The sequence below is a fragment of the Haliaeetus albicilla genome, chromosome 5 (assembly GCF_947461875.1).
Source record: "Haliaeetus albicilla chromosome 5, bHalAlb1.1, whole genome shotgun sequence".
NCBI lineage: Eukaryota > Metazoa > Chordata > Aves > Accipitriformes > Accipitridae > Haliaeetus > Haliaeetus albicilla.
The window spans coordinates 49,692,708-49,716,000 of record NC_091487.1 but is presented as its reverse complement, the minus strand read 5'-3'; the positions used below and the strand labels follow the sequence as shown (position 1 = coordinate 49,716,000).

The following is a 23,293-nucleotide window of genomic DNA, read 5'->3' as shown; positions in this document are numbered from 1 at the left end:
GCGTCACAAGGGGAACGCGTGGGGCCGTGGTGCAGGCGGGGGTCTTGTGGGCATCCGGGACCTTCGCCACCCTGCATGCCTGCTTGCTTCTCCTTAATGTGCCTCTAGTGCAAACGGTTGTGTCCGTTCCAGTCTCTCCTCTTTACTTTTGGATTTTTATGTGCATCCGTGTGTCCTGGTTTCGGCTGGAAGAGAGTTAATTGTCTTCCTAGCAGCTGGTACAGTGCTATGGTTTGGGTTCAGTATGAGAAGAATGTTGATAACACTGATGTTTTCAGTTGTTGCTAAGTCGTGTTTAGACTAAGTCCAGGATTTTTCAGCTTCTGATGCCCAGCCAGCAAGAAGGCTGGAGGGCCACAAGAAGCTGGGAGGGTACACAGCCAGGGCAGCTGACCCAAGCTGGCCAAAGGGGTATTCCATAGCATGGGACGTCATGCCCAGTATATAAATTGGGGGGATCGCTGCTCGGGAACTAACTGGGCATCAGTCGGCAAATGGTGAGCAATTGCATTGTGCATCACTTGTTTTGTATATTCCAATTCTTTTGTTATTGTGGTTGTTGTTGTTGTTATTATTTTCTTCCTTTCTGTCCTGTTAAACTGTCTTTATCTAAACCCACGAGTTTTACTTTATTTTTCCAATTGTCTCCCCCATCCCACTGGGGGGAGAGGGAGGAGTGAGTGAGCAGCTGCGTGGTGCTTAGTTGCTGGCTGGGGTTAAACCACGACACTGTGATACAGACTAAAGGCTTCAATGCTTGTGCTGGAAATAAATTGGCTTGGTTTAAAGGAAGCCATTCTTACAAGAGCATTCTGCTGTTGTGGGTAGTGCAAAAGATGTTTCACATAGTTAAATGTGGTGGCTCTTCTTGTCCTACTGCAGCTCCGATGCAAATGGCTAAAAATGCTCCTGCACAGGTTGCACAGCAGAGAATGATGGCTTTCACTGGCTCTGAAATCATGTTTCTTGTGAGGAGCTGTGACAATATGAAAAGAACGCAGGTGGTATAGATATGGTATTTTGTATGGTTTGCGTTACAGTGCATGTAGTGGTTCACAGAGCACAAATCAGAGAGAGGCAAGAGGTCTGACTTTTTAATGGTATTTTGTATAAGTACTTTGAAAAAGATGGTAGTCAATCTCCATACAAAGTGGTCTAGCACCCATATTGTCTGCAAAGCTTTACCTGGAATATCTATTTAACTTGCAGAAACAATTAAAAAAAAAAAAAGATTCCGTATTAAAAACAGAAGTGTGGGCTTTTAATTATTTTTGTCCCCTCTGGTCCCCTTGGACAATGAATACCAGCAGCGCAAGTCCAGGGAGTCTGTTCCAGCATACTTTCACTTTCCCTGTAATATGTCTTCCCAAAACTTCTAACAGCTCCTTAGCAAGCCCACCTGAGGCTTCCTTCTGTGTACAGAGCAGTTAGCGTCCCATCCCTACTGTCAGTATTTGGACACTTCATCAGGTAATGATGCTCTGTAGTGCTGTTAAGTCAAGGTTCCCAGTCCCGTGATGTCCCGAGGTTTTTCATAAGCCGGGTCCTGTGTTCCCTGGGGAAATGAATCACTTCCTCCTGATTTCTCCTGGTTCAGCCTCAGTTTAGGGCTTTGTAATGCTTAGGAGACAGCATCTTCTTCATATTATTAAATGATATTAAGGATGCATGCTGTCAATGCCTTGCCCGTTGAAGTTGGAACTGGTTTCCGTAACATAGGTCACAGTGCACGGGAGAGTGGAAAGTTGTGCTGGCCACCTCGCGTGCTGAGGGGGGGTCCCGTTCTTCCAGCGTCCCTGCCAACAGCGCTCAGGCAATGATGCGTCCGTGGCCTTTTGCTGTGGACCAGGGTCTGGGTTCTTAGGTCCCGGCTTCTAAGAATTGCTCGTCATGACATTGGATGATCCAGCAGTGATAGAAGTGTACTGAAACTAGGGAGGTTAGAGCTGACTTAACGGGTCAATAAAAACAAACATCCAGCTTGCTGCTTTCTGGCTGTGTATTAAACAAACTATAGAGCAGAGCTTTCCCACCGAGCCCCGTTTTGGAAGATGTAGATTCAGTACGCTGGCTTTTACATTTTTACATTAAAAGCAGCAAAATAGGATACAAATTGCTTCCTGCGGATGTCTGTGGGGTTTTTTCCTGTAAGTAGATTGAATACAATTTCTTTGTAGCATTTTTGTCCTTTTTCTGAGCAAAATTATTTTGTCTGTCATTTAGTCTGTTGCCGTGTGCCTCCTATTTCAGCTGCTTGCTGTGATGAAGCAGCACTTGGGTATGTTCTCAATGCTGACTGCACCCGGAGGAGACCAGAAATCTCATTAAAGAATTGCAAAGACTTCATGAGGTTGAAATGTCTCTTGTAAATCCATTAGCGTCCATATATAATTTACTCTTCATGTTTCTCTTTTGAAGCTGTCCAGTATCTTTGACTGTATCCTCCTTTCTTTAAAAACTTAAACGTGACCCTATATAGCTACTGATTCTTAGAACAGTGAAACCGTTTTCTCTTTCATGAATTTATAAAATGTTTTTAATTATAAATCAAATGATGACTAATTTCTTTTCCTTGGCAATCCAAGAGAAGAACCAGTCAATTGACCTCATGTGCCTGGTGAAGCAGCATCCAAAGGAGAAGCAGTGTCCTCAGTTTAGACGGCACCTCTGAGTGTACTTGCTGCCTGCACATCTGCCAAACCACCAGCCCTTCGGTCAAGGGCCTAACTGAATTTCAGATGGCATGGTGTCACAAAGGTATTGCTCTCTATACTTTGCTTTTCTACCTAAAACTTCCCTCAAAGGAAATGTTTTATGTGGTAGCAGCAGTGACAGTTTTGGTAGAGAACAGCTGCTGCTCTTGAATGGTGTATGGCCAACCTGTCAAACTGAGGTCTGAACAACTCTGGATTCTTCTTTTGTCCTTCACCGGGCAGGTCCTCCTCCTCAGCAGCACGCGAAAGAAAGAACAAACCCACAAACACAGCCGCAAGTAAGCCATCAGTCTAACGCAGACAGTGCAAGGTGTTAACCAGACCCTACAGAAATGGGGCTTTATAGATCTTTGTAAACCTTAGGACAAGGAACAACAGGTTGGTTGCATAAAATGACCTCAACTTAAAATGAGAGGTGAGGGTTCCCTCTGAGAGAGCAAGCCTGTTAGCTGTGACTTCTTCCTGTGATTCGTATGAAAGGAGTCTGTGGCATCCTTCTGCAGTGAGGTACAAATCTAGATAATAAGAAGAAAGCAGTTCTAGCAGACACAGCATGAGGCACAGGGTAGATGCTCTCTGTCACAGGAAAAATTCCTCCTGGCCCAGTCAGAGTTGTATTCTTGGGAGAGTGCAAGCTGAGGTTGCCAAATCTGTGAAATGAATAATTTGGGGACCTTGCCCTTTTTCTCCCCTCCTTTCTTATTGTCCGATCCTAATTCATGTCACGGTATGTGCATGTACATCATAGTCTCATCCCAAGAACTTGCTGTCCAGCTGTGGAGAGCCTCTAACATTGTCTTTGTGAGGAGATGGTAGGATTGTGTGTGTGCTCAAAAGAGCTGCCACATGCCACGTTTGTGCTGCAGCAGCTTATAACGAGGTAGACCTTAGTCATCCATCTGTCTTTCATAGAGGAACTTGCATATCTATTCTCCTCTTTTCCAAAAGAAACCGCAGGCAATTAAAATCATCCCAAGGTCTCCTTGGCTTCCTGCTTCTAATCTGCATTCTCAAGAATGAATCAAAACCGTGAGAGGAAATTGTGTTTGGCCCTATACTTTTTAGAGGCCTGGAGCGGAAGAGCAGGGAAGAAAAGAAATGAGATATACTAGAGTACATTCATCTGACAATTCAAGATCTTACTTGAGCAGACACCGATGTAAACAATAGGTATGTGTGCATTGTGTCCCTTATTCCATTTTCCTTAATAAGAGGCTACAATGCTGTAGCTGCTATTCCAAGTCATTTTAGTATGGTTTTTCCTATTTAATCTTATTCTTTTGCTGAAGTGTTTGGTATGCAGTTGGTTTTGTGTTGAGGCACATACTTTTGTAGTTCCTTTCTGGATTAAAAGAAGGAAAATGCAATGCAATAAGTTGTTGGTTTAGGCTAACGCAGGTGGGTTTGGTAGGCACTCACCACCTCTGCTGTTGTCTCTGGGCAGGCTCGTACCTCTGGAGGCAAGTGAAGGTTAAGAAAACCTGGCATAGGACTGTCCACCACTTGAGATTGTCCCTCTAAATGAAAAGAAGCTCTGGAAGTCAGCTTGCCTGTGGTCATTTGCGCTGCTGAACAGCCAATAACAACAGAAAAAGCAAAGGAGTGATGTTCAGTGACTGGACTTTGGACTTGGAGTCCCCTCTCTGGACCCAAGTTAACAACCGCAGTCTGGTTTAGCTGCGGAGGCTGAAATGCTCCTGCATTAGCCCTCCTCCTGCCAGGGCTTCAAGCTAAAACAACTGCTGAACAGGGCATATTTCTAGTCCAAAGCTCTCTGTTTCAACATAGCTAGAAAGGAAACTGCAGAATCCAAAAATAAGCTGCAGCAGCCGAGGAACACATATATGTCCCTCGCAGCCATCCCGGCTCCGCCGGCAGCAAAGCCTCAGAGACCGTGAGACCGACAGCCGAAATTAGAAACCACTTTAGCCAAAAGGCAGCTCTGCCTTTGGCCACAAATCCTGTGAAATAGAAATGTCCCTTTTGTTTATTGCCCTTTCAGGCTTCTTCTGCGGGCTGTTTGGTCGGGGTCAGGTCTCTGAGTGACGGACTGCTGCGTACAGTGCTTTAGTACAGCAGAGCCGTGATCTCCGTAAGGGCCCTTCAGCACAACTGTTGAACCAGGTGTCCTATTCAAAAATACTTGCAGCAAGCTCTTGGGTGAAAAACAATAGCATTTCTGTACTTTTATGTAAAGTTTCCAGGGAGCATGCTGATGTGAGTGTTATACATGTTTACACAAAGGTGTGTAAGTGATGCATGAAACCAAGATTGCATTTCATCTACCAAGTGAGAAGAAGCTTAGCTATTTGAGGGTTTGGGAGGTTTTTGTCCTGATACTGATTGGACACTAAAGTAAGAAGGAATACAGAAGAAATTCAGCTGGCTTCCTTGGTAAATCATGCCTGATGTTGTGATCAGGCAAGGTGACAGAATCTGAATTTCCCCAAGCAGGTGTGAAAGCTTTGGCAAATGAGGAGGCTGATAATAGTAACAATTCTGGTAGCAGAAGAGATTGATTTTATTATTGGCTTGTCCTTGAAGATACCTCTCCCAGTGACAGCCTGATGAGTGTCACATGTGTTATCATTCCAGCCACTTTCCCATTTGTGTGCAAGGTGTAGGACGCTTTGAGTGCCCCTTGAAGTGTGAACGCACCGCTTGAACTGCTCCTTGCCTGCTTTCAGACATCCGTGTTCTTGCTGCCTCCAACAGGATCACACTGAAAATGTCCCAGATTATTTAGTAGAAACAGGGAACTAGTGAACCTCAGACTTCTCTTGTTCCTACAGGGCCATCAGTGCTGCTTGGTTTCTCTGCAAGATAAAGAATATATTTTCTTCTTTGAATATTTCACCTCTTCTTGCTGTTTTTTTGGTCTGTAGTCATCCTGTGCCAAACATCATGGTGTTCAAGCCAAAGCTTGGGAAATTACATGTGTTCAGCAGTGCTACGTAAGTGTAAAGCCAAACCAGCACATGGGGCAGATTTCTGTCAACCCTAATGTCTCCAGTCAAAGGTTTTTATCTGAAAGTGTGAGAGGGAGACCAGAGGTGATCTTTTCTTGGACTGCCAGATGGAAAGCCAAAGTTTGTACTGTTGCAAGAAATTGCTCGAGCTTCTTCCTTGCTGCTATGCACACATCCATCTGAGAAAGGGCAGCGTGTCTGACAGAAGTGAAAAGATTAGTCCTGAAGGAGATTTAGCACAAAGCAGTTGGGTAGATTTATTAGGCATAGTCTCCAGTGTGAAACCATCATATGAGCTTCAGAAGTGCGTGGCTGGTGCGGGAGACTTTGGTACTGCGTCCGTTACTTCTGCTTTTGCCCATCAATTAAGACTGCAGACAAGCCGAGTGAAATAAGGCTTGCCGCTAAACAAATGGGGGCAATTTCCACCCCAGCTGCCTTGGAGGTGATGGCCCCTGACATGCTCTTCCCAGACTCAAGCTCGTGAGACAAAGGCTTCATTCACAAATGACCAAGCTGGCCTCCTTTCTCCCCGGCTACCTCCCCGCCATCAGCACTGCCCTATTCCCTTCTCCCTCTCCCCCCTATCCCTGGCCACCGGGGAAGCTCCTGGCAGCTCCGTCGCCGCATCCCCTGCCCTCACCCCCTTGTACAACGCATAAAAAGTGGGTTGTCTGTTTTCCTACTCCTTGCCTCCCCCCCCCCTTGCCTCTCAGATGATGGATGGGCTGCAAAACAGACACTGTGGAAGATAAATCTGCGGGGGGAAATTTCAGCATGTGCCGCAAAGTGGAGATGACTTGCTGAGATTTCCCGGCAGAGCAGCGAGCCGCTCCGCTGCTGCCCACCGCAACTGCTGGGGACAGACTCGGAGCGTTCCCTCGTGACTGCCCACCACCTCCCTTTAGACTCACGTGCGGTCTTGGCGCTCGTTATTGCTGCAGTCATGCCTGCAGTAATTGTCTGTGCGAAGTACCTGAGCGCCCTGTTCACAGCATTGCCGCCGACATTAAAAGATATGGCTGACGATAAAAATCTCCATGCGAAAGGAGTGGGAAAGGCAACTGAAACAGTAGCGTTGTTATAAAACAGAGGATCCCACATATATCCAGATGGTAATTAAAATGCAGGAGGTTTCTGGAAGCAGCTCTGTTTTCTAAACATGAATTTGCTTTGTGTTGAATGTACTTTCTACAGCAGTAGCAACTATAACTGGTGAATGGAAAAGCAATTAGCACCCTTTCTGTGCACATGTTTAATAGATATCCAATGGTATTGAATACAATAGGCAGGTTCTTTGCAGCAGAAGCATGCTACACAGAGATACCGGGCTGAATGTACATACATATATATGCACGCAATCAATATTTTCTGTGCACCGTATGACTGTCCCTTACCCAGAACGTATAGCCCCACATGTTCACCCACAGTGGACTAAGACATCGCTTGGGTCTTGAGCTTTTCCAGGCTTTGTGCCTTACTGAGGAGGGGTCAACTGCTCGCCAAGACGGCAGAGCCTGAGTTGTGCCACTGACACGGTTTGTGGCCTCAGGAGGCCGGTTGATCTCCTGCCACTTTGGTCCCTTTTGCCGCAAAGTGGAAATGAGGGTGCTTGCCTTGTCTGTAGTGCTGCGGTGGAAATTTTCTGACGTGCTCGCAAATCTGCTGAAAGGCCCAGCAAAACTGCAAAGGCAGAGCTGTCAGGCTTCCATGCCCAGTGTCCCCGTGTGCCCAGACATCCTGGGGACAGAGCGGACTGGACAGGTTACGGACACTTGGAGGGCAGAATAGCTGGATGCCTCGGTATCTCACCTGATGTTGTTTGTAGAGCTCTGAACAGGCTTTCTCGGCAAGACCAGTGTGCTAAGAGAAACTGGTTTGAGGGGTTTCATCATCACACAGGGACCTAGCTTGTTTTACCCATAGCTTGCATGATTGGAAGGGACTAAAAGATGGACAATATAAGGTCTGTTTTGCAGAACTTGTGATTTTTACCATCAAAGTCCCTTGTGGATTATTAAGCGTGTAACCATCGTACCAGTGCTCTGGCTGACCTTCATTGGCTCTTGGTAGCTGCCCCAGGAGAGACCAAGGACTGAAAGGTGCCAGACACCCGAGCCAGCTCTCACTGACAGGACTTTCTGCCGGGTGGGAGATGGTGCCTGTTTTGAGGCTTAATGGGTCATCAGCCTCCAGGGCTGCTCAGCAGCAGGTTTCAATGACTCTGAAGTGAGGCATCAAAAGAAGCAAATGAATTTGTCATTGCAAATCAGAAATCGTTTTCAAGGGTACAAATTGCAACTAGACTTGTAGCGTGAAAGGTATGGGCCAGCCCTCTCTTCAGTTGTTAAGTGGGACTCTGTCCTTACTGGCACTCTTCTTGCTTCTGTTAGTTTCCATTTTCTTTCCCCTGCATGCCTTAATTAGGCATGTAGATGCATGTAGATTTGCATGTGTGTTTGCAGCCAAACAGAAGCCAGGCTGGTACATGGGTTCCTGCAGGCTGCTGAAGCCGGGACGCACACTCTGGGGGGTTTGTATTGATGCCCAGAGTGTCTGCAGGTGCCTACTTTTCTCCTGTTTTTAACTGCTGAATTTTTCCTAGCAGTAGTGCAGTATTCTTTATTATCAGCCCATCACCCACTTGTGTTGCTAGTCCTGCCAGTTTATGAAAACACATTTCTCTGTCTAATCTCCTCCTTACTGTGAAGGTCCAGTTGTTCTTTATTTCAGTGTACAATGTGTTACTGACTACAGCGATTTGGTAGTCCCTGTTCAATGCCCTAGTCTTAACCATGTTTTCAAAAAGAGGGAGAGAAAGAGGAAACCAGACTCTTATTTCACCTGTCTCTTGGAGAAATCACTGGGCAGTTGAGGCTATGTCTTTGAAAGCAAAGGGGCTGCTCAGCTCTCAAACATTAGCTCAGCATGGCTGAGCCAGGGCATAGGGAGATGTGCGAACACATTAATCATCGCGGGGCAGCTGCCAGCTCCCTGAATTTAATTGGGGCCTTCTAATATTTACGCTGTTTGGAGGGTTTTTTGGTACTGCTGATAAAGGATTTCATTGCTCTCTCATGAGGCCGTGCAGAGACAGCAGAGGTGTGAGCTTAATTCAAGGTTGCTGAATGACTTGCAGCTACTGGGGGAAATTATGTTACTCAGCATTGTTTTCCTTCTGAAACTGCTGCCTTAGCAGCATCTCGAGGAGTTTTGCATATTTGTCTCTTTAAATTTCCTGTTCCTCAGACCGCTCTATCTTCACAGTTTCTAGTCATTGCATTTTTATTAAAGATCTCCATGGAAGTAAACAGTCTCAGAGGGCGCATCCTTCCCATATCCCTGTCTTCAGAGGAGGAAGCAGGAGTAGAAGTGTTTCTTAATAAGGGGAGGCAGGGGAGATTGGAAAGTAAGCTATTGCCAGTGTAATGTGTTAAAAAATCATTCGTCTGAACTCAGATTACGTCTCAAATGATAGACTTGAAAAGATTATTATGCCTAAAAGAGCTCCTTTCACTCACCATGATGTGTCCGTCTAGGGACATGCTTCAGTGCTCACTTGCAAACAAGCCACACACAGAACTGCAAATTTTCACGCCCCCATTTGCCTCTTTTACCCCTTCCCAGCTGTCACTCACTGCCTTCTTCCCAGCAGGAAAAAGCAGGGATGTTTGTAGGAGGAGAAAGAGCAAAACAGGCTCATTCCCCAGTACTTGCAAGGTGATGGCGTCCTACTTAAGCTCTGCCTTCCCGTGGGGTGGCAGGTGAGATGGATTTTCCAGAGGGAGCTTTCTTCCAGTTTCACCCAGCTGCATCACTGCAAATACAATGAAAGAAATTTTCTGGAAACTGACTTCTCCTTTTGCATCTAAAGTGTTGCAAACTCTATTACCAAGCACAGGCAAGACAGTGGAGCTGAATCTGGGTGTTTACGCCAAGATATCTGCTTTGATTTGCATGGCATTGATCATCTCTTTATAAGAGAGTTAATGTGAGGGTAATCTACCCCCCTCGACACGGCTTGGTGCTGCGTTGCTTTTGCATCCGTTACTTTATCAGTTCCATGTGCAGCCCTTTGTCTACACTGAATATTCTTTGTAGGTCAGCTGCCATGCAGGGAGCCTACATGTGTGCAGTGCTTAGTTGGTCTCTCAGCTCTTTCCCGTTCTCCGTTTTGTTTTGCTTACAGAGCTCATCCTTTCCCTCCCATTTCTCCTTCCCAGGAGAAAGGCAAGACGATGATGATGATGATGTATCCTCTGCTAATGGACCCTGCTGAGACAGTGATTTTGGCTGCAAGGGAGACTTTACAGGTACCTTGCACTTCATTTACCAACCTTCCTCAGTGAAAAAAGGAAAGGAAGGATCACACACTTCCAGTGATTTGACCTTTTTCCTGGGACCTTTGCTGAAGCTCTTCATGCCCTGGCAACATCTGTAAATCAGCCTGGGCTTGGTTTTTACCCTGTGACCCCGCAGCATCTCCCACAATGCATAAGGCAGCGTGATAGGTCTATGTTGAATTCTCAGAGTTTCAGAGCAAAGAAAATAAACATGAAGGTGCTTAGCTGGGGGTTTTGTAAGGTGTTACATTAGCTGGGTTTCCAAACCCTCCTGAGCTGGAAGGGGCTTAATTCCTCCTAAAAATCTCATCCTTACCTAATACACGCTAGTTAGCAAACAATACTACAGACCTGATATGACTTCATATGATGAATGAGCAGGGGCTTTTTGTTAGAGTCTGGGGATAATCTCCTCACCGTGCTTAAGCACCTTACTCCCTCTTACTTTCTGCGCTACTCTTCTTGCCATAATAATGCCAATAAATTTTTTTAAATGACAATAAAGTTGACTCATATGCTGGGAAAAGTGCAGCTCAGACCTAGTTGATTAGTCAAATATTTTTAAATCTGTTTGGATTTACAGTAGTAAAAGGAAAGGCAAACAATAAGATCTCACTTTTGGTTTAATACCAGTGGAGGCTGTGGATGCAGTTCAAACTCTGCAAGGCTTCTGGTGGGAATGTTTCACAAAAGACACTTTGTCTCCTTCGGAACAAATGCCACCACATAGTGGAATTTATTTCTTAATTATTTTTCCAGGGCCCCTCTGTTTCCAGCATGCTCACAAACACTTCACATAGAGATTTGCTTCTTTGGAATGGCATGAGGGAGGACCAGCAGTGGGGATTTGCTTTCTATGCATGGCATGGTTTGCCTCGTCTGCATGAGCTCTTTCTTGTTCCTAGGATACACTTGCTTGACTTAATTTATGGGCTTGCTTTATTATTTTTTCCCTTTGGCTGAGATCTGTTTTGACTTTCCCACTAAGCTCCTTTCTGAGCAGGGGCAAAACCAATAACACTGAATTTATTTAAGTGGAATTAAAGGGCAGTCCTTGTGCTGAGGCTGGGGCTGAGCTGCTAAAGCATGCTCAGCCTCCTGAGGTGCCAAAGAACCTCATGTTTCATTCAAAAGCCAACTGTGCTGAATAGCAGAGAGCCACTTCTAAGGACTGCAGTGGGGCTCCAACACCAGCAGCACAGGAAGAAAGATGGGGCTTTAGGAGGCAATAGGATATAAATTAAAAAGAGAAGAGAGTTGACCAACCACATTACATTAAGGGCCCAGCTAGTTTTGCTGCCCCAGAAGCAAGGTCTGAAAGATGATGCAGTCCCTCTGCTCCTATGGTGCAATAGTGACTATTAAAAATGGGTGGAATAGTTAATGCAGATATAAACATTACAAGCCATTTTCATTAATAAAAATTAAAATCACCTTCTTCAGTAGCATGATAAATTGCAAAAAGGGATCTTTCTGTATTGAACCATCAACCGATGGTCCTTGAAAATTCAGCCCTTCATGTCTTCGCAGATATTTTTCTTGTTCATGTGCTTGCTGTGTTTTGATTTTCCTTGTCCCCTTTTAAAATGAGAAGTAAACTGAAGCTTTCATCAGAACTATATAGAAATGCAGAGACTGGACAAGAGAGCACAGTATAAAAACGTGTGGCTTTCGTGAGCATACTGAGCGTACCAGGCATGTAAGAGGCACATCTAGCCCAGCAAAAGAAGGTGTTTTCAATAGCACTCAGAGCAGCTCTGGTAGCTGGTTCCTCAGTGTGACCCCGAAGCTAACTCTCACGCAGCAGATTGAAGGCAATTAGCTGGAGGACAGTCTTTTGGTGTAGTGCCCATTGTAGTGGTGGGTGGAGAGAACTCACTGTGTATGTGGGACAAGATCTATTTCTTTTGTCCTGTTTTTTTCTCCTAGAAGAGAAGAGCCAGAGGTAGAGTTCAAGAATTTACCTTTTTTCCCTCTTACCTTGTAGGCTAGAATAACTCTGAGAAACACTTTGAGAAAACGTGATTACATCTGTTTATCAAAATTCAGTCTCTCTGCCTGATGCTAAATAAAAAGGCAACAGGTAAGGTGAGTTAATGAATCTTCCAGCCCTATCCTTGAAGGGCACAGATGTTGGCTTGTGCAGCCGGGCTTGTGTTTGTCTCTTCTTATTAAAAGGTTAGAAGGGGAATGAGAGGTATAATGTAACACATTATTTGTCTTGTAAGGAAAAAAATCCAGCACGGTTTCTAGAGTCTTCCCTGCGTTTTCTACTTTATCTCTATTTGCTGAAGTCATTGTTGGTCCCAGGATTTTTACAAGTAGTGAAATTGAAAGCACACAAATAAGAAAGAAACTAGACAGAAAAAGAATGACTCTTGTTGTACTAGGTGGAGGTGAATTTAAAAAGATGATGGCTGGATACATTGCTGCTCCCTGAGGAAGAAAGCCCATTACTGCATTTGACTTCAGGATACTGAGGATGTAGTGCTGGGCATTTTACTGTCTCCTCACATGTGCTCCAACTAGAATGCTGGGAGTAATTATTCTCGATCATCAGCTGACAGGAATTACATTAGAGAACCTAAAGCCAGCTTTCCCACACGACAGTGCCCATACCATAAACCGATGAGGTGTCACAGCTGGTGTGCAGGTGTGTCTGCACAACAAGGCAGAGGAGTGACTTTGACGTGGGCAGCCGGCCTGGGTAGCAAAAATGAAAACGTAGCATGAGAGATGTCAGCATGGGCTAACAGCCAAGGTAAGGACATCGGTTTCCACGCACCGATGTTTTGCTGGACCCTTCATCAGTGTGTGTTGTCTTTTTTTAAGTGTCGCTTCTGGTTAGAGAAAAGCTAACAGAGCTGGCAACCCCATGGCACAGCCAATCCTTTTCTTTCCTAAGGAGACCTTTCCAGTTGCTCTGACCAGCTGGCAGGTCAGTGGGATGCTCAGAAATGGGTTGGGCCACACAGATGACACTCTTTTGTCATTCCCCAGTTAGCTATCAGTCCTGTGTACTGGTGCAGAGGAGTTTGTGTGGTGGGCCTCCACCACCTAGACCACTGACAGACCTCGAGGGTGGGATTTTCATGACGAAGCATCGGGTCTTTGGATCAGAAAAGGTAATGGCAATCAGAGGACTGCAGTGGTTCATTGTTAGGAGCCACTGGCCAGATGAGGCTTACTTTAGGTGGGGATTGTTGTTTGGGCATCTTTTATGGGTTTGATTAGAAGCGATCTTGATTTCTTCATTTAGGAATTTTAGCTGGGGAGCCCTTGTTGTCCTTTTAGTCCACAACCTTACCCTCTCTTACAAAAGATTTCTTTTCCCTTCACAGAAAAAACTTTCTACTCAGTGTCCTTCTGGTAACGAACACTGGGAAAGTGTCTCGAGCAACACACACCTGCGGCAGGAGAAGTAGCTGATGTTTCCTCCTGTTACTTCACTTTGACATGTCTTTGGTTCACCTAGATAATGTGATTTTTTTTTCCACATACTTCTCCTTCAAGAATTCACTGCTTGTCACACCTAATGATTTATTCACTCGTCAACCTTTTTTTAGGTTGACAAATATCCTGCAAAGATAAGGCACTGGCCTTTGAAAATATGGTGCCAGTAATTAAAATGAAGAATGCGTTACAGTATAAAGTAGAAATATGAGTCTGAAAGCCACACTGGTATTTTTAGTGATGGGAGTAATTGAGGATTTCAGTTTAATAATTCAGTGCAGCTGAGATTAATAAATGGTATGAGGTAGACATGATCTTTCAAGAAGAAGGATTTCAGGGGTACAGTTAACAATTTAATTTAGTATATCCTTAAAGATGCTGCTGGAATTGCTGTGTAATAGCTCAGCAGAGTCCTACAGTTTCTGAGCCTGTTTTGTAAAAGGAGGAATATGCATCCTGAGTGAGGATTATGCAAAGTGAAGGGGACCCATCTGAGAAGAAGCCAAAAAGCCTAGAAATCCCAGCCCTGGCGCTCGTTCCTGCCACAGTCTACGGCGAGCCCCTTCCCATCACTATCGGTTTCTGCACAGGCGGCAGCGGAGGGGAGGCAGAGCAGGCTGCGGGGAGGACCGAGGTCCTGCCCGACCATGAGCTCCCACAATGAAGAGCCTGTTCATGACACAAGCCCTCCGGGGTGGGCTGGAAGGAAACCCTCTCCTTGTTTCTCAAGGCTGAGTGGGTACAGAGAGTGGGGGGAGGACATCATCCGTGTATGGGTGAAATATGGCAGGCCAGGGAGCAGTCCCACGGAGCTCTCCCCAGGTGCCAAGCTCTGGGTAGGTGCAGTGGTCACGGTCGCTTTTATCCATCATCTTCCTTCCTCCATCTCCCAAAAGCCTCAGGAGGTTTCAGGCCAGCTTCGCCCCTTATGGAACAGGTTTTAGGGCATCAGATCAGCTTCAAAATTAAAGGGCTGCATGTATCATTAGAGTCCAGTCCTGCAAATCTTACTTGCAAACACTGTAAACGGGCAGCTTCCTACCTGTAATCCCACGGGGTTGATGACCTTGCTGTCTTTGCAAGTGCTGTGCCAGAGAGCATTTTCTGGTTGAACCCATTAGTTCTCATCATGTCCTGCTCGCACGAGAACTCTCCCGGTGTGGAAGCTGTGAGCTTCATCTGTTTATGTTCCTTGGCTCAGTAAAATCATTTGAAAGGATTAGGTCTGTGTAGCCAGCAGAGCCACTTGTCAGAGCAGTTTGCTGGGTGTCCCTTTAAGCATCATGGATATGTTTGATGAGAATTTTTCTCTTTATTATGAAAACACTACACCTGATAAATGATTGTGCTCTCCATTTAAGGTGTGAGGCCAGGCAGCGCTGAGCTGTGGCTAGGAGGCAGATTTATAATCTTGCATTCAGCTACAGAATAGCTCTGCTTTGGTGTTGTCCTCTAAAAATGGGCGAGATGTTGCTACCCTGCAAGGATGTGCTTATTCAGCGTTATAAAGCAAACTCGAAATCCCAAGCGGTCGCTAAGGGACAAGGACTTGGGAAATTTCCATCAACTGGGGTTTTTTTTCATGGCCTCTAGGAAGGTGATATGTCATGCTGCCAGATGTAAGGCCTGTGGCATTCCCTTAGTGTCCTTCTGTACAGAGATTTGTCCCTGTCCATATGAAACTGGGCTGTGGTCTCTGGCTCCCCTTGGCTGTTTAGGTGCCTGTACACTCTGAGCTGCATCCCTCTTCATGGCCAAAATGTGTCAGCGAGTCTCTTCAGGCACAAACCTGAGGGTTCTTGTGTTTCTGTCCTCTGGGCTCAATTTTTTGCTACTTCTAACTAGAATAGTCCCAAAAGAGCTGTGCGTGGTGTGCAGCAGCAGAACGGAGCGGCCGCAGGCAGCTCCTCCGTGCCCCGAGCTGGCTGCAGGTGGGGAGAGCGCTCACAGCTGGGTGCGGGCTGGTCCTGGGACACCCTCCGCTTCCACGTTCGTGTCTCCCCAAAACAGCTGCCTTCCCTGGTTACAATGAGGCTGTCATCCATCTGAAGAGACTCTGAAGGTAATAACCATGCCACAATCAGAAGCTGGCTCTGGACCGGCCATTTTACTCCCCTGCCAAAAGGTAAAAACATCCGTCAGCTACATTCAGTTCGGATCCTGATTCATTAAGACGCCTTAAGCATGTGAACAGTCCCCTGGGCTTCTTCCTGCTCTAGTGCTGGTGTCGACAGGGTTAAACTCAGCTGCTTTATCCTGCTACATTCAGACACTGGAAAAACCTCATTTCCTGACTATATGTTAGGTGGGAGAGTTACACTGCAGACGTATATTACAGCTGGAATGCATGTGTTGTGTGAAATGCACTGCCCTGACTCTGCAGTGTTGATTATACATGTGGAAATTATTCAAGGTGTCTCCCATTTGCTTTTCACTGTATACCTTGCGTATACCCCTAACTTTCTGTTGACAGCGAAGGATGAGAAGAGCCAAGCTCTCTGGCCACACTTTGAAGTCATGGAGTGATCCTACATCCGTGGTCAATTAGTTTGTGCATAATGTAAAGCTTAACAACTTTCTATACTTCTGCTTCTCATTTCGGTTTCTAGGATAACCTGAAATTATATGGGAAGGTTGAGGGGAGACAGTTCTACTCAGATAGTAAGATCAATGAAACCAGTGATGGGCAGGAGAGAGGAAAACTGGGTCCTGAATCTTTTAGGGAGAATCTTCCCCTCTCTCCTTGCAGTGCCAGTTTCAGTCACAGGCTGTTTGCTTGGTTTTTAATCGTCTGCTTGGCTGTGATTTTTTTTTTTTTTTTCTCATTAGCTTTACCTTTATGATATCATGACAAATTTTGAAGAAAATAATGTTTTCAATCCAGGATCAAATACCTCAGCTTCCTCTAAATCAAAATTTGCCTAGCACTAAAGACTACAGTCTAGAAACTCTCTGTAAAAATCAGTAATCAGTAAAGAGGCACCACAGTATTCTTAGGGGGAGTTTCTGATCTTTTTTACAGTTTAATACTGTCTAGGACACCTGATAAACTGGAAGCAGCAAGTACATTAAATACAGCGCAATGGCTTATACAGAACAGGCCAGGGTTTCTGGTTTACTCATTTTATCAGTTTAAATCCCATGGTATTTTCCCGTTATTGCTACAGCAGGTACCCTTAGCCTACACAGTGCCATCTTAACCCTTAGGCATGAAAATCACACTGTTTCCATTTTGTTCCTAGACTGTGCTGCCTAGGTGCTGGTGCATTATTCAGATTTGGACAGATATGGACCGAACTATGTTTTGATTTGACCTGGCCTGCATTGCACTGCTTGCCAAAATACCGAATAAGCCTTCATCAAGGAGGCAGGTAACAGCCTCAAGTGGCCTGCTCTCCTGTTCTCAGGATCAACGACCAGGTTTTATCGTTAAGGTTATTGCTGTTATCGTAGGAGCATAGAAACTTGCTCATTAACCCCAACTCTGGTGTGCTGGAGCTGCGCAAGCATGGGACAGAGCTGACCGCTGCCCTGGGACCCCTCAGCCTGAGCTTAGTGCACTGGTGCTCTCTCGGTGGAGCAGCCACCCAACTCCTCTCCAGACTTCTCTGCTGCTGCGTCAGGCCCACAGTATAGACAATAGCAGAGAGTAGAGTCTGAAAGAAAAACATTGATGCCACTATTTAAATGAAACTATCTATACCCTCTGATTCATGCTTGGCACTGTTTGTGTGCGGTACTTCTGGCCCACAGATGATACCATGCAACTTTGTCCAGGCATAGAGATCTTAACCATCCTGTTATACCATTGCAGTCTTCCATGTAGGTGCATGTATTTTTGTCTCTTTGCCAAAAAGAGCGTTTCTCCTAAATATTGCCACTAAAAAAAACACCTTAAACTTGCAAACATGCATGGAACAGAAACACCGCAATGGAGATTTTCACCACCTCCGTGCGGGTATTACGAGCCTCTCTGCTCATTTAGCTTCTGAGACTGTTGATTTGAACTCCAATTAATTTCTGTAAAGACCACAAATCAAGTCCTGTCATAACTAGAGAGCATGGTGCGATATCATTATTGCTTACCTCTGAATGAACCTGAAAAGCAAGGTGATCAATCCAGACATAATTGCCAGTGTCACCCGTTAATTGTTCCTGAGTGACCGAGGGCCTCTTCCACTGGCAGCCTGTCAGTCTCAGAAAGAGCAATGCAATGTGGCAGCCCTCGGGTGGGATGAAAACACCCTTTCGAGCAAATGTCAACTATTAGCAGTAGGCTGTTCTTTCGGTGTTTTGGCGCACACCTCTAATTTCACCATGACCAGATGGAGATGCCCTGTGCAGTCTGTACCTCCCTGGGTATGGCCAGGATCAACCAGTCTTGGCTAAACCCTGCTTCAGCCATATGCTTAAGCAGGTACTTGGAGTAAAGCATGAGCTTAAGTCCCACTGAACTCAAAATTAGTCAGACACTTGAGGGCTTTACTTAAAAATTCCCTCAATAAACCCCATCCTTGCTCGGTTCCTAATCACACAAGTTGCATGGGAAAGCAGTCACATCGAAGCAGCATCTGGGCTGCTAGAAAATTAACACATGAAGAACACAGTATATGTAGAAGGTTTTAAAATATTTTTGCCACCTTTTAGAATGAGAGCTGGCCTTAGTAACCATGAAGTTAACTCCAGCTAATTCCAGCACTGATCTCTGTGAACCCCCCTGTCTCCATCTGTACAATGGAACAAAGAACATAAGGGGCTTTTTAGGAAAGTGGTTTCACAGTAACCCGTGTTACTCTCTGTAAGCTTTTGGGTTATTTTGCATTTAACCTTTTTCCATCCTTCCGTCTGTTGAACACAAATCATTCATGCCCAAGGCTAACAGAGCAAAGGTCACTTTTTCATAACATGACTGTTAAAACCCCTCCGATTATGTCATGTGGCTTCAGTTTAAATGTAGTTCCCAGCTAATTAGTCTGGTAAAGTATCTATATTTGCAAACAAAGAGTAACTATAATATTATCCCAGTGGAGATCAGCAAAGGAATTTGGGGAATGCAAATGTTGATAATTGTAGTTCCTGCGCCATAGTTAGCCAGAGGAGACAGACGGCTGCCCTTCAGCAGACCTCTCTTGGTGCCAAGAGTGTTCCACATGGGACAAAAGGCAGTAGAACTGACTGCAGGATGAGAGGCCAGATTCTGATGTCCCACCTCATTTTATTTGGCCCTTTCTCAGTCCCAAAGAAAGACCAGGAAGTTTCCCAGGAATCTTAAGTAGATGGAGACCAGGATATTTAATTTCTTTTCTGAGAAGGGGCTGTAATTCTTCTCTCCTTTTTCCTTTGTTTCTTTTTTTTTAACCTGTGCCTGAGCTGCTAGCTAACTAATATCAGTACGGTAATTCTGCCTGACTATAAAGGTATTCCTGTGTGTGCATTTAGGTGCTTTTGGTATCTTGAAGAACTGTGTGTTTTTAACACTTGCCATTCCTCCGGCTTGGAAAGTAAAGATAACCTTGTTTCTCTTCTTTAAAAAGATAACCTTGTTTCTCTTCTTTAAAAACAAACACCACTACCACCACCACCTCAACCCTGATGATAACTACTGTTTTGGCTTTGTTTGCATTGAGCTTTTATTCCATTACATAGATTTTACAAAGCATAGGATGATCTGCGTGTCCCAGATGATGAACGGTACTGTGCCACTAAGACTGTGTTTTCAGAAGGGTGTAAAGGGCCCATCAGACTGAACTATGAGCAACATCAGCATTATTTTTAGTGGACTTACAGACTCTTGAGGGTAAACCAAGCTTTTTCATAGAAATGACTTCAAAAACCTGTGAACCCTGGGGCTTTTTTGTGTGTGTGTTTTCCGGCTCTGCATTGAGAACCTGCGTGCTGCTGGTAGCTTCAGGCTGGTCATCCAGAGGTGCCAGCTTTCAGCTTGCTTTGCTCTCCGAACTCACCGGGCACTTTCTCTGAGACTAGCGCAAGGTCAAAGACTCATCTGTACAGGGAAGCAATGAATGAAGCACGCCAGCAGGCAGTCTTAGTGACAGAGGTAGAAACAGGGAGAAATGTGGCTTGAATAGACCCAGTAACAAGCTTTCAGTGTGGCTTAAACGCTGCTGTCCCCATCACAGTCAGTCTCACTTGGCTTTTGCTCTTGCAGTCTGAGCGTAGACGTGGGCCTCTGCAAGAGGTTCGTCTCAACCTGATGCTCCTTAATCACCTATTTTATTGGAACGCAAAAAAAAAAGAGCACGTTGAAGATCGCCTTTGTATCGTCTTGCCTCCAGCAGAGGAAGAGGGGATCTTGTTCGTGCCCCCAGTGCCACCGGAGCAGCCCCACTGGTGTCGATAACATGCGAGGAGTCCGCCGCCGGCTCCGTGCCCTTGGGTGAAGCTCTGGACCCTGGACCTGCAGCGCTGCAGCACTGACTCCAGCCTGCACGTGTGCTCCCAGGTGCTCGTCTGCCTCCCCTCCTCGCCAGGCTTTGGGGATAACCTCAATAGGAACTGACACTCTCCCGATGGCCACATCAAATCTCTTTAAGGCACTGGAAGCTGAATGCCGGCTGAGAGGGCTCCCCTGGCTGACAGGCTTCACCCCCTTCTTTCACTAAGCCTTAAATAATGAAATCTTCTGGCAAAACAAAGCAGTTTAAGGATGTACAGCATTCCTCATTTCCTCTTTCCTTAGAAGGCATTTCGTCAGGCAACTTTCTGGGGAAGTTGATTTAATTATACAAATGTAAAGTGCTACTTATCATTCGGTGCCTCTCTAGCCTTTATACATAAAGTCGGACTCCAAGCAGGGAAATAACTGGAGCGGACGTGTGCACGTGTAGTATCCCAGTATAGTCAGTGTGCGCTGCAATATGGTGGCGCTACATACACCAGTTTCTGTAGAGCGAGCTGGCCGAAGGCTGGTACAGGTAAAGGCTACTGCTTCTCCTCCCTCTGTGTGTTTGTGATTTCTGGTGACTTTCCATGCATTTGCAGTGAACGTGAAGATAGTTGGGTTTCTAAGGCTGTGAAACACTTTGCACTGAGAGGTGTGAACATGGGCTGATGAAGAGACGTAGTGTTGTGAAAAGATGCCAAAAGTGACCGAGACAACTCTTTACCCAAAAGCAGTGGCACGGCTGAGCCCTGTTTGTACCCTGGCGTGCCAGAGGGGGAGAGGAGATGGGAGATGAGGTTCAGGCACTGGCTCAGCAGACACCTTCCCACAGCACCCAGTCTGCCACAGAGAGCGGTGTGGGGACATCACAGGCTTCCCGGGGACTCATCTTCCCCTGATGCCAACCCCTGCTATATAGCAGGAGGCAGGGACGGTTTTGCTTCCCAGCTCATCAAAGCCCAACAACTTCTGTCCTGAGGAGATCAGCGGGGCAGCATCCTGCCGGCAGGACCCGCAGCTCCGGCTGCTTTGAAGGAAGATGCAGCTCCTTCAAGGGGACATCTTTTCCTGCCTCCGGCTTGTGGTCGGCTTGAAGCCCTGAAGCCTGGGAGCTGATGAAGCTTGTAATTTCATCTCAGCTGGCAGAGCTGCAGATACCGCTCTGCATCACCTTGATGCCGGATCTTTGTTTAAAGCTTGCCTGCACGCCCTACCTCCCTAATCGCTGATGGCTGTCACAGGTCACAGAAATCGCCTGCTGGAGCGGTACTCAGCCTGTGTCCCTCGTGCCTGCAGCACGTCTTGCGCAGCCTGGCAGTAGCTCCCCTCACATCTGCCGTTTGCGAGGCAGGCAGAGAGCTGATCACAGGAGGCTGCGGGGGAGAACAACGCCAGGCAGAGGAGTCACGCTTGCCTCCGCTTCTGTTACAGCCAAGAAGGAAGAGAAACATGCTCCTTCCCTTCAGGCAGCCAGAGAAAAAAGAAACCACAGAGGACCACAAACCCATCACAGGACAACATCTGCGAACGCTGCGCGCTGCCTGTAGCGGGCCAGGACACAAGCACGTGAAGATAACCCTGTGTGGCAACTTTGCATCAGTTGTTCTGTGGTTTGCTTTCACATGAGAGGAATTAAATGGAAGCTGACACAAGATCAGAGCCAACAGAATTATGTTTTCAAAGGCAAAAAAAACCCCCACAGAACATTTCACAGTCATGTCCCTTCTCACACAGCTCCCACCCCACGTAGTGCTCAGGCAAGCAGGAGCGCCCGAAAGCAACCTTTAGGCACCTGAGGCAGCTAGTTCCATTAACCAAAGCTTTCTTAAAGAGGGAGTGAGAGCCCAGCTGGGGAAAGCTTTTCTTAGGCTATGATTTTTCAGGTCCTTTATTTCTCTTTATAGTCTTACTAAAAAAAAAAAAAAAATAATCCAGAGTTTTTATTTCTCTTTAGAGCCTTCTCAGTTTAAAATAAGCCTTCAGCCTGATCCTAGCAAGAAGTAGGCCATACCAGTAGCTGATGAAGAACACCAGAGGAACATGCTTTCCCAGCCTATGCTCATTACAGGTATGTGATTGTTTCTCTTGCAGAGATCTGTAAACCAAGCCCTGGGCAGGGTTTTCTGAGGGCTGGTGGATTATGTATTTCTACAGCTTGCAAAACTGACAAAGATAAAAGTGGGGATTATCCATTGCTCTGAAGGATAAATAGAGAAGTAGTACAAACAACTACTACATTTCAAAAGAAATGTTCGCTTTCTGTAGCCTTAACTGCCCATCAGGGAAAGAAGCAAAAAGTAATAGAGAAAGTTGACCACTTCTATCCTAGCAGCCATATTTCCATAGGCCAACAGCAAGAAAACTTGTATAAAACACCTGCCTTCAATAGCTGGGTCACAAGTACCTTAATTTGTGCTCCAGGCTTGCGCTCTTCTGCCTGAACTCGTAGCCAAGGGAAGGGGATGCACCTCTTCACCTGTCCCTTCGGTGCCCAGTCACCTAATGCATAAGCACTTCTGTGCTACAGGTGTTTATTTTTTAAAACAACACTCCCTTGCATCTGTAGCATTGTGCCTGTGCTAAAGCAGGTTCTCATTGCAGCTAAACGAGCTCTGCTCTCAAATTCTTTATTAAATGTAACTTTTCCTGCTGTTAGAGGGGTTAAATTGTAATATGGTTTAGTGACTGTACAATGAGTCTGGAGAGAAGAGGCAGAGCCTGACTGGGTTCCTTTTGCTTGGTATCTGCTTTCCAGGGCACATTTGAACTGCACCCAAAGGATGCCAGGCACCTCTGGAAGCTCTCCAAAGGCAGGCGGCAGCCTGTGTCACAACTGTAATTCATCGAAAGCCAGGGTGCACAGCACGCGTGCTGCCTCGGTGAATAAATCCACAACGTTTCAGCTTTTCCCAAGACTAAACAAAAGTTTAATAATTGCTTCTGCAAAGATGAGAAAGAGCAGGGCCTGAGAGGGGAGCGGGTTAAGGCAATATTAAATAGCAGATACTACTCTTGGAAAGTTGAAATGAGGTTTGGACCCACAACAAAAAAGACGTGGTGTCTGAAGGAAAACCTTTGGTCTTTAACATCAGTGCTCAGTGGCTGCCTTACTCCTGGGTTACCTTACATAGGCTTTTACATCTCAGCTGGGAGGCTTTATAAGCAGGTAGTTGTTTGCAGATGGATGTACCCAAACCAGTACAGTCCTGAGCTGCCACGAGCCGAGCTCTGGTGTGAGCCCTGTGGTTCATGGGTAGGTCTGCAGGACCTGCAGTGCAAATGTACACAGCAGAGCTGCCTCCAAAAGAGAGGAGCATGTGCGGGTGGTGCCACTTCTCTTTTCTGTTTAATGCTTCTGTTAGAGTCCCTTTCCTGGGGCAGGACTGAATTGAGATGAGCTTCCTTCACCAT

General features: G+C 45.9%; 1 long non-coding RNA gene across 1 annotated transcript in view; it reads left to right on the top strand.

Moving 5' to 3' along the window:
- Positions 1 to 637: 637 nt before the first annotated feature.
- Positions 638 to 23,293, top strand: part of LOC138685541 (uncharacterized) — a 53,476-nt gene continuing 30,820 nt past the window's right edge. The window contains exons 1-4 of the long non-coding RNA XR_011324848.1: positions 638 to 820; positions 2,224 to 2,757; positions 9,873 to 9,996; positions 21,837 to 21,960. This is a non-coding gene — a long non-coding RNA (uncharacterized lncRNA). The remainder of the gene's footprint in view (positions 821 to 2,223; positions 2,758 to 9,872; positions 9,997 to 21,836; positions 21,961 to 23,293) is intronic.